The sequence below is a fragment of the Fukomys damarensis genome, unplaced genomic scaffold (assembly GCF_012274545.1).
Source record: "Fukomys damarensis isolate Sample0158 unplaced genomic scaffold, DMR_v1.0_HiC HiC_scaffold_17, whole genome shotgun sequence".
In the NCBI taxonomy this organism is placed as follows: Eukaryota; Metazoa; Chordata; class Mammalia; order Rodentia; family Bathyergidae; genus Fukomys; species Fukomys damarensis.
This window is the reverse complement of record NW_022900929.1, coordinates 19651536-19661837: the sequence shown is the minus strand read 5'-3', so window position 1 is coordinate 19661837 and position 10302 is coordinate 19651536.

The window sequence follows — 10302 nt, the reverse complement described above, 5'->3', positions numbered from 1 at the left end:
TCTAATTCTGCCCCATCTCTTGAGCCAGCAAATGCCAATAAATCAGACTGTACTGCATTTGTCAGAAAGGACCCAGACTGCCCTCTGTCTCCTCAGTGGTGAAAACCTGCGAGGCTTGGTCCAGTCTGTGTATGACAAGTGCCAAACTCAGACAGGAGGCTGAGTGGTTGGGGGGGGAGGCGGGGCTCCTGGGTTCAACAGCTTAGTAACATTGAGCCCAACATGAACTTTACCAAGGGCTTCTTGCCCTTCCAAAGGGCTTGTTTAACTTGAAATTCCCCAAACTCAGCAAATAGTTTGATGTTCACCCAAGGAACACAAAAACGCACACCAGGGTGTAGAGAACCCCTGGGGCTCTGATTCATTTTTAATTGCCTCCTTGTGGACAGAGGGCAGCAGCTGTTACCCGCAGTGGGACAAAATCAGGATGATTTATACCCAATTCCCAGTGGCAGACCAGCTACCACCTACTCTCATTTTCACAAATTCACTGTCAAAAACTCAGCACCATGCATGAAAGAAGAAATCTTCCCTGGACCCCTAGGACACTGCAGGGCTATCCCAGGCCACCCACACTGGCTTTGTGCTTTGTGACTTTAGGGTACCCCTCTCCTCCCACCCCACCCCTGTAAATGTCAATTTCCCCAAATTTAAGGATGTTTGTTTGTTTGTTGTTTTTTATTTGCTTTGATAGTATTAGTTATCAAACCCAGGAGTGACTACCATTTAGCTAATGACAGCCATTTGGCTAATTCCCAGCCTTTTTTTATCTTTATTTTGAGACAGGGTCTTGCCAAGTTTCCACGTTCCCCAGGCTGGGTTCCAACTCAAAATCTCCCTGCCTCAGGATCCAAGAGGGCTGGGATTACAGATGCGTGCTAACCATGCCTGCCTCTTAGGCCAAAGAATTCCAATGAATCTTCTCTTTCTCCCCATCCAGCTCAGAAAGGCAATGACAACAATCCACATGACAACAGCTCAGGCGGCTGTGCTTACAGTGTTTGGGACTCTGAATGAGTGCTTTAGATGTGGGATCTACGCAGCCCCCTCCACGGCTACGGGGTGGGCTTTCATATCTTTGAGACAAAAAGAAAGTGATTACCAGCAAGCACAGATTAATGAATCCCTGAGGGCTGCACTCATAAGCCACACCCACAGGTCCACTGCCTTAGGTGACTGTCCCCAAGGTGCCTCTTCCCCAGGCCAGCCAGATATGCAGCTTCCTCCCTCAGGACACCAGCGAAGGATGCCACAAGGGCATACCACCAGCTGGAAGGATAATGTGCTCTTGAAATTCAATAAGCTTCTGAGAGAAACCTGAGAGATGGAACGAGACACCCCCTAGAAAAACCACTGGTGGTTATCAAGACACAGTCTGGATTTACAAGTCTCAGGCAGCCCTTGGGGACCGTGAAAATAATTGGTATGAACCAAACCCAGCATCAGAACATGAATATGACCAAGAAGCAAGAGGCTGGCCAACAGCAAGAGTTGCCCAAGTCGTCCTTGGGCCCCAGGAGGACAGTGCCCTCCTGAGGGTCCTACTGGCCGGGTAGGAATCTCCTTTCTCCACCACCCAACTACACAGCTCCCTGTGCCCTGAACTGTGGGTGCCTCAGCAAGGACCTGCTGCTCCAGAGCAAGCAGTCTACAGTGGGTGACAGGTGTGTGGACCTACCCGAAGCAGCCAGGAAGACTTGCTGCTGACCAACAAGCACAGGACTGGGGCTGCACCACGCAGGAGAAACGCAGGGACAAAGTGAATTTTGAGCTGATAATAGGATTTTGGCAGGTGATAAAGGCACTTCAAGTTGCAAGGGTATAGACACAGGCATCCCAAGAGAGTGTGCAGCCAGGGGCTGGCTGGGCTGTAGCTGGTGGCCGGGGCTGGAAGTGGCCTATGTGAGGGTGCAGGGACAGTGGAGCTCAGAAGACCAGAGGAGGCCACAAACCACACTGAGAGTAGCTGTAGCTCTCCAGCAGCCTCACAAGGTTGCAGCAGCCAACCGTGGCATCCAACCAGACAGCAGAGCAGAGAGGATGAGCAGAGCCACTAGAGGTAGGAAAGCGTACTGGGATGGGAGGAGAGGAGGCCACAAGTCCAAGGGGCAATCAGAGGTCACCAGCTCCCCTCCTTAGCTGGCTGGTGTCAGGAGGGACAGAAGAACTGGCCGCAAATGCTTTCAGTGCCCCAGTCCTGTCCCTAGAGGCAGTTGGGCCGTGGGTTCCTCAGCAACCTGGAGCCAAAACGCAGAACCACAGAGCCAGGCAGCTGTTCGCTTTCCTTCTCCTGTGCTGGCTGCTGACACTCAGAGGTCTGGCAATGTGCTGCCTAGCAACAGGGCTCCTCTTGACAGACTCCTCCTCATGGGTCCACACACTCACACACACATGTGCAAGCTCACCCATGCACGTGTACATGTGCATGATCTCACATAAAACATGACACCCACTCATACACACCTACACACTTATGCACATATTACACAATCTCACACACCCCTACACTCACAGCCATGTGCTCTCACTCACACCCATGCACACAAACGCAGGCTGCTTCTCCATCTAGGGAGGCCCGTGCTCTCTGGCCTTTGCCCCCGACACAGGGCTCCCTATTCTTCCTCAAAGCTCCACCCATCCTGATTTTCCCCACCCTTCCTGTCTCTGAAGAGCCAGCCCTGACTGGGCCATGCTCACTGAGCACAGCTGAGACCCCCTGACATCCTTCTCCCAGATTCTCGCAACTGTCCCAAGAGTTATGAGGAGTGGAAACTGAGGGATTCAAGGAGACAAACTAAACACTGGTGGGGCCAGGAGAGAATCAAAGGTACTCCAGGAAGGGGCTTCCATTCTATTCTGCTAACTCTCGTTCTCTGGGATGTGGATCCCAGGGAGGTCTCTGGGTGTGCAGAGCAGCCCGACATGAACCCCTGTGTCCAACGGCCCACAGGGCCACCAGAGAGGTGAGCCCAGGACACTACAGATTGCAGGAAGGGCCCAAAACTCCACAGCAGGGGCGGGGTGTGATGAAGTCTGCCAGTGCAGGTGACAAGGATGCAGCCCCTGGAGTCCCCTTACTGTGTACACAGGGACCCAGCACTTAGGAGGCCATCCTTGTGCTGCAAGAGCTGGGTCAGGAGTCCCGCAGCCAGAGGTTCAAGCTCAACCCAGTGGGACAAACAACACCACCCCAAGCTGCCTGCTTTGGTTTTAGATGCACAGGGCAGTGTGGGTCACCCAAGCAGGAAGAGAGGTATGGATATAGAACTCCCCGGGCTGACGGAGGGGATGAGGGTAGCCACGGCCACATCAGAGGCAGCAGAGCAGGGGGAGAGGGGAAGCAGCAGCTGGAAGGAGCCAGGCAGGGGGCAGCCACCTGGAGATACCACAGGAGGTTCGGGGAGCTGGTGGTGAGGAGCCTGGCACCCGCGATTAAGCTAATAGGACTCTAGGCAGCCAGGCTCCCTTGGTTGCTGTCACCGTGACCCCCTGAACATGCCTGAATCCCCAGAATTAATCCATTCCTCCTCTGACAGTGCCTGCTGTGCTTCCTGCAGAGCCACCATCCCACCCAGCCTCTGCCTCCTGGAGCTGACAAATTCTATAATGCCACGGGCATCACCAGGGCATCCTCCGGGCCAAGAGAAATTTTGCAGGCTGCTTTAATTGGTCCTCAGAGCTTCCATTCTGAGTCCTTCTGGATTAAAAGCACAATGTGACTTGCTCCAGCCAGTCTGTCCTATCCTAACCATGGGCAACTTAAGTCAACCCAAGTAGCCCAGGAGATGGAGAGACAGCAGCACATGCTTAATTCCAATGCCCTGAGACGGCCACATCACCCAGGACCCTTAAACTGCTATGGGGGCTCCTCTCACATGGGGGACAGGCACACAGTCTACAGGGGATGGGGTCAGGAGAGAGCCTCCTCTTCTTCTTGTTGCTATAAATGTGATCTTGTAGCCGGGCCTGGTGGCGTAGGTCTGTAATCCCAACACTCTGGGAGGCTGAGGCAGGAGAATCACAAGTTGCAGTGCAACCTGGGCAACTCAGCGACTTAGTGACACTTTGTCACAAAATAAAAAGAGATGGAGATGTAACTCAGTGCCAAGGTCCTGGGTTTGATCCCCAATAACATCACCACCAAAAAAAAAAAAAAAATCTAACAAAAAACACAGCAAAGTGGTTGCATTTGTTCTCCCAAAATTCACACATGGGAAATTTCACGTTTCCCCAAAATTCGTATATTGGCAGTAGCTGGTGTTTTGGGAGGTGATTGGAATTAATGAAATCATGCAGATGGGGCCCCTCAATGACATAGGAACTTTATAAGAAATGGAGGGAGACTCAGGCTGGCACACCTCAGCATGTGATACCCTCTGCAAACCACATCAGCCTCTACTCCTTGTAAGTTACAGACTGTGTATTCAGGTATAGCCACAGACTGTGGAAACCTTCTAAGAAACTGTTAGCGAAGAACAACGCGTAGCCTCTCTGAACCTGTGTTTCCTCGTCTGTAAGACAGAGGTCAGGGTGAGAACTGATAATGCTGTGAAGTGTTAAAGCCTGTGCCTGATTTGCAGCAGGCACACCCAGATGATGAATTCCCTTCCCCTTGGACTCTGTTCTCACCGCTCCTGGGTTCAGGGATGCTGGATAAAGTGTTAAGAAACAAGCTCAGATCCTCGAGCTGCATGGCCCTGGGTTCAGCTCCAGCTCTGCCGTTTGTAAGTCGGCCTCCTCGCTTCTGAAGCCTTAGCTTTAGCATAGGCAACATGGAGATGATAATGGAGAAATCTCAGGGTCAAAGAATCAGTCAAGAGCAGCAGCATCCTGAACCCCAGGATGCCCAGCAGCTGCCTTGACTCCAACCAGAAGCCCCCCGGTCCTGTCCTCAGGATGACCTAGAAATTTGCCCAGCTTGTACCATCAACAGTTTGATCCAGTTACTCTTTCATGGATTCTAGCAAGACTATAGCTAGGAGGTACTGCTACTGTTAACAATAAAATGATTACCATATGGGATTCCCGCTGAATGGCTTCTAAATGCTTCCACTAAGAGGCAGGCCAGAGACAAGATCAATCCTTGCAATTTGCAGTCTGCAAGATTTTCCTTAGCAGCTTCCGTTCCTGAAGTACTAGAGCCATGTACTTAAATCATTCTTCTTCCACCTCTTGAGTGATTTGCTTTGACCACAGAATGCAGCAGAAGTGACATGAGAACAGCTCCCAAAGCCATCCATGTTGCTTTTGCATTTTTGGATGCATCCGCTGCGAAAAAGCCCAAGCCAACCTGCAGGCAGCTGAAAGGCAAGTAGTCCAATTCCTCCAGTTGCTTCCAAGCCAACTGCCAGACATGCAAACGAGTTTGTCTCAGACAGCCAATCGACAGCCCTTCCATCAGCTCAACACCAGTACATGAGCAAGCCCCAGCCAATCAGCCCAAGAGCAAGCCCCCAGCCAAGATCAGCCCACTCTGGCCCAAGCTAGGATTCTCAGGGGACATAGTCACTTGTAAGCAATGATAAATGCTCTGTTACTTAGTTTCTGAGTTTGGAGATGCTTTGTTGCATAATACCCGAATTGGTACACCATTCCCTAATTACCTCGTTCTACTTTTACAACAATCCCATGAACTAAGAATGTTTATCCCGACTACACAGTAGAAGAAGCTACACTGACAAGGCTTTAGTGTGCTGCCTAAGTTTTCACAGTCAGAAGTTGGTAGAGCTATGAATAAAACTGGGGCCTGCTGGGCTCCACATGCTATACTCTTTCTGCTCCAGTCAGCCCGCTCTTTCCCCCAGGTTAGAACAGTAGATGATTACTCAAAAGGGAGGTTGGAGAAGCCCAGATCAAGGTAAGTGTCCCCAGCTGAGGACAAATCAGACCACGTAGTGAATGTTTTTTAAGCTAGTTAAAAGGCCTCTTGGAATTATAGGCAAGCGTTTTTAGTCTCAAAAGTGTGGCTTCCTTTTAAGGAGCTCAGCCTCTCCAGCAAGTCTAAATGCTATGGCTTTGACCTTGCCTTGCTTGTTCATTAGGGAAATAAAGAGGAAGCACAGAGACATGTGCATGGGCAGAAGGGGGTCTGCAAAACAAATGTTCCTTAGGACCACTGCCCTGCAAATTTTCATTTGGTTCATTAATTAAGATATATAGCATGAGAATTCCAGGGAAAAGAGCAAATACCGTCTGTACTGTGGAGGGGCCAAATTTTGCTTTAAGCCAAGACCTGGTAATAAGCACGTGCTCTAAATTATTCTCCAGATTAACTGCTTCGTGGAGAAGAGCAGAATTAGCAATCCAGTTAGGGTCCAGGCGGTCCTCAGCAACTGCATTTGTGAGGCTTAGCGCTGATCTTCTCGCACCTGCAACGTAGGCGGGCAGGTGATAGCTCAACCCGAGGATCCTTCTTCCAAGAGGATGAGCGGTCTTGGTGACAGGCTGCTTCGCCAAGGTAGGGAGCCCACCAGCACGGGGGCATGCAAGCAGAGCCTGGGGCTGAGTGGAGCCCTCGCTGTGATGTGCAGGATATTGGAGAACAACCACACCAGCCCCTTCCACTGTGAGATTCTACTCAATGTCTTCTACGAGGTGAGCCATTTACCCACCGAGAACTGTCCTTGTGGCCAGCTGATTAGAATGCCAGTACACACATGGTCTCCAATACTGAGGGTCCTCAGTGGCCAACACAGTGACCATCTGGCGCTGGATACCTTCAATGGCCAAAGCAGCCTCCTGGTATCAGATGCCAGAGATGACTTCCCAACAGGACATTGGGCTCAAGGAATCAATAAGATTGCAAACATTCTCCCACTTGGTTTAAAATTTCCAGCTTTGATAGCTCAAATTGGGCACCTGGCAGGAGGCATTTCACAAGCAAATTGTGAATGATGATGTTATTTTGGCCTCCTAGGTCAGGCTGGCAGTGTGGGTGTCCATGAAGGATCAGGTAAGAAACCTCTTTTGACACCTTATAAAATGTTTAGATTAATCAAATTTTAAAGCTGGCTCCTGCATGGGGAGCCTGGAGGAGTGGCTGAAATATTCTCTGTCTCTGGGTTGATCACCAAGGGCCATCCGTCTGCTTTCCTTTGCAGTTATAAACATTGAGTCGGAGAAGTGTTGCATTGGTATGTTTAATTGGCAAAAAAGCACTCTCATTACATTTTTAATGGATGGCTTCTGACAGCAGAAACAACAAAGATGATTGATTTTTCTTGTAAAGTCTTTGGAGGGGAAAATCTCCTGCTTTCAAATTTGTTTAGTAGCCATTTCTCTGAAGCCCCTTCCGTTAACGTTTGGGCTACAGCAAGCCTCTTGTGTGCCGAGCCTGTTTCAAATATTAATGGGGGCCCAAATCTGTGTTCTTTCTCGGTTCAACCTTTTGCACTCAAAATTCATGAGTGTATATTGATTTAGGCAGCCTTCCCAGGACCCTTGTACCACTGGGCTCTTTTGTTCAATGTTAATATGCCTCAACTTATCAATTATTCACTTGCTAAGTGAAAGCAATGTAAATCTAGCATTCTGAGCAAAAAGAACTGTTCTTTTCATTCCCTAAAAAATACGATGGCAGCAGAGGCTGGTGACTTTGCCAAACAAAGCCTTGATTTAGTACGTAGCAATGCCTGCAGGTCTCGTATTCTCTTCTGCAGGAGGCACAAGAGGAAGAAAAACAGAATGAACCAAAATTAGCAAATATACACCTGCTAGAACAGATTTTTCACAATATACGTCAATGAGAAAGAACATGGAAATAATATAAAATTTAACATTCAGGGAAGTGTCAGAGCGCATCTTACCATGAGATCTCCTGGTCACTTCTTTACAATAGTGCATCAAAGCTCCTCTAAAATGACCTTGGGCCTTGTTGATGACTATCAAGCTCCAAATTATGCAAGCTCCTTCTCTGGCCCCAGCAAACTTGCAAAGTAGATAGTGATAGATTGTGAAGATGGAGATGCCGGGACATAAAGAGGGAAAGGAAGCTGAGGACTGAGAATCACACAACTCAGAACAAGGTGAATTAAGAATTTTAACCCAGCCTGGTTTGGAATGCTTGCATTTAAGGACTGTGGAAGCTGAGGCAAGGTCACAAGGCTAACAGGGGTCACTGTCTGGGTTTCCATGTGGAGCTACCATAGCTCAACCCACCCCCCTAACCTACTTCTAGCATAGATAACTCAGAGATGACTCTCGGACTTTCCTTTTATCAATCAACAGAGCAATGTTCAATAATGGCTAAGATGTTTCCCCATTTCCTTACATATAAAATGAGATAGTAATGTTAGCTTTGCAGGGGTTAAATCAGGCAACATATCTCTGTAAAGTACCACATGCACATTTAGACTCTCCATAAAAGCTGGTGCTATTTCCTTTCTGCCTTGACGCCTGCCTTCCTAACCTTGATAAGAAAAGGAACTTAGATAAGTTGGGCTCCACAGCATGTTTTGGAATTACAAAGGGTTTCTGGCTAATTAACTTTCAGTTAATCAGATAATTCAATTAACCATAACACCCCATTCCCCTGAGCAATTGGTTAATTGAAGTTTTATTGTGTACCAAGCACTGTGGAGTGTCATCCAGTAAGACGAGTCGTACAAGGAATGGGAGCAAGAAAAAAATTTTTTTCACATAAGAAATGGCAGGTCATATCATCTCAGAGCCAGCCTCCTGTGCCTATCCTTCCCTCCATGTGATCGCGCACTGGGACTTCTGTCTCAACACATGTGGGCACGCAAACACTGTGCTCAACAGATGCCTTAGTTGGACCCACACCCAATCTCAATCCGTGGAGTTCCCTCCTACCTCACTTACTCCTTTATTTGCATGCTGCAGGGCTATTAATATCCTACCCCTCTTCGCCTCCACTTGCTATCCCACCATTGTGCTTCCGTGTTTATTTCCTCGTAACATCTCCCTTCTCTGAAAACATATCTTTGGAAAGACAGGATGATCCCAATTTAAAGAGCTCTGTGACAGTCTTGACTGTCAAGTCCATTAGCATGAGAGACGCCTAGGGGATTAGTGAAGCACAGTTCCAGGTGTGTCTGGTTGAGTCTGGAGGCGTGGCCTTGGGGGTCTCCATCTGAACCCTTGACCACTTCCCTGGGACTGCTTCCCTGCTCTCCTTCCTGGTTGCCTTGAGATGTGCACCTTTGATCAATGGCCGTTCCTCCATAATGTTTCTGCCATGGAGCTAGTCAACCATGGACTGAACACACTGAAACCCTAAGCCAAAGTAAAACTTTTCCTTGGCAAGTTGCAGGTATTGGGTATTTTGTCCCAGCCACAAGAAAGCCAACCAGTGCACTATGTGTGCAGATGGTACTCCCATGACTAATCACCTCTCACATGTCCCAGCTCCATATATCATTACAGGGACAATTAAATGTCACATGAGTTTTGGATGGGACTTAGAAACCACAGCACCGACTGAAGGAATGGCTGACATTTACTCAGAGCTTCTTTGTGCCAGGAGCTATGCTAAGTTCACAGCAAGGCTACCTTGTCTAATCCACACAGCCACACTGTGCTGCAGGCACTGCGATCACTCTCAGCCTCAGGAGAAGCTGAAGCAAAGAGGTACGAGACTCATCTGGGGTCTTGTGCTAGCGGCTAATTATCTGGTTTCCAACCCAGATCCAAGTGCTCCACATGGCAGATCTCAAGCGTGGTTCCCACAGCACACCAGAGTCACTGGGATCTTCTCAGACACACAGACCCGGCCCTCACACACTGCGGGGGTGATGCCAGGAGTCTGTGGTGGGTCACTGTTTGCAGATATCTTTCCATTTTGAATTGCCACATCATGGTTGTGCATATTTACAAGATACAGCATTGCCCCCCAATAATGCACGTAATGTGCAACGGTCACATCAGAGTAACACGCAAATCTAGCACCTCAAACTTTCATGATTTCTTTGGGTCTGCAGCATTAAAATCTCACATGTTCAACTTCAGAACATTCGAAGATATTCCTCCCATCGACCTGTACCCCTGTACCTGTTCCACATCCTTTCTCCTTTCTCCCTCCCTGACTCTCTTCCCAGTCTCTAGTAACTATTATTCTACTTGTTGTTCCTGTGAGGCCAGAGTTTTGAAGCTGCTCCTTGTAAATAAAAACATGTGGTACCTACTGTGTGTGTGTGTGTGTGTGTGTGTGTGTGTGTGTGTACGCCTGGCTTCTTCACTTAGCATTATGTCCCGAGTTCTATCTATTTTGCCATAGATGGCAGAATTTTATTCTTCTTTATGGCTGCATATTCCATTGTGTGTGTGTGTGTGTGTGTACACTCA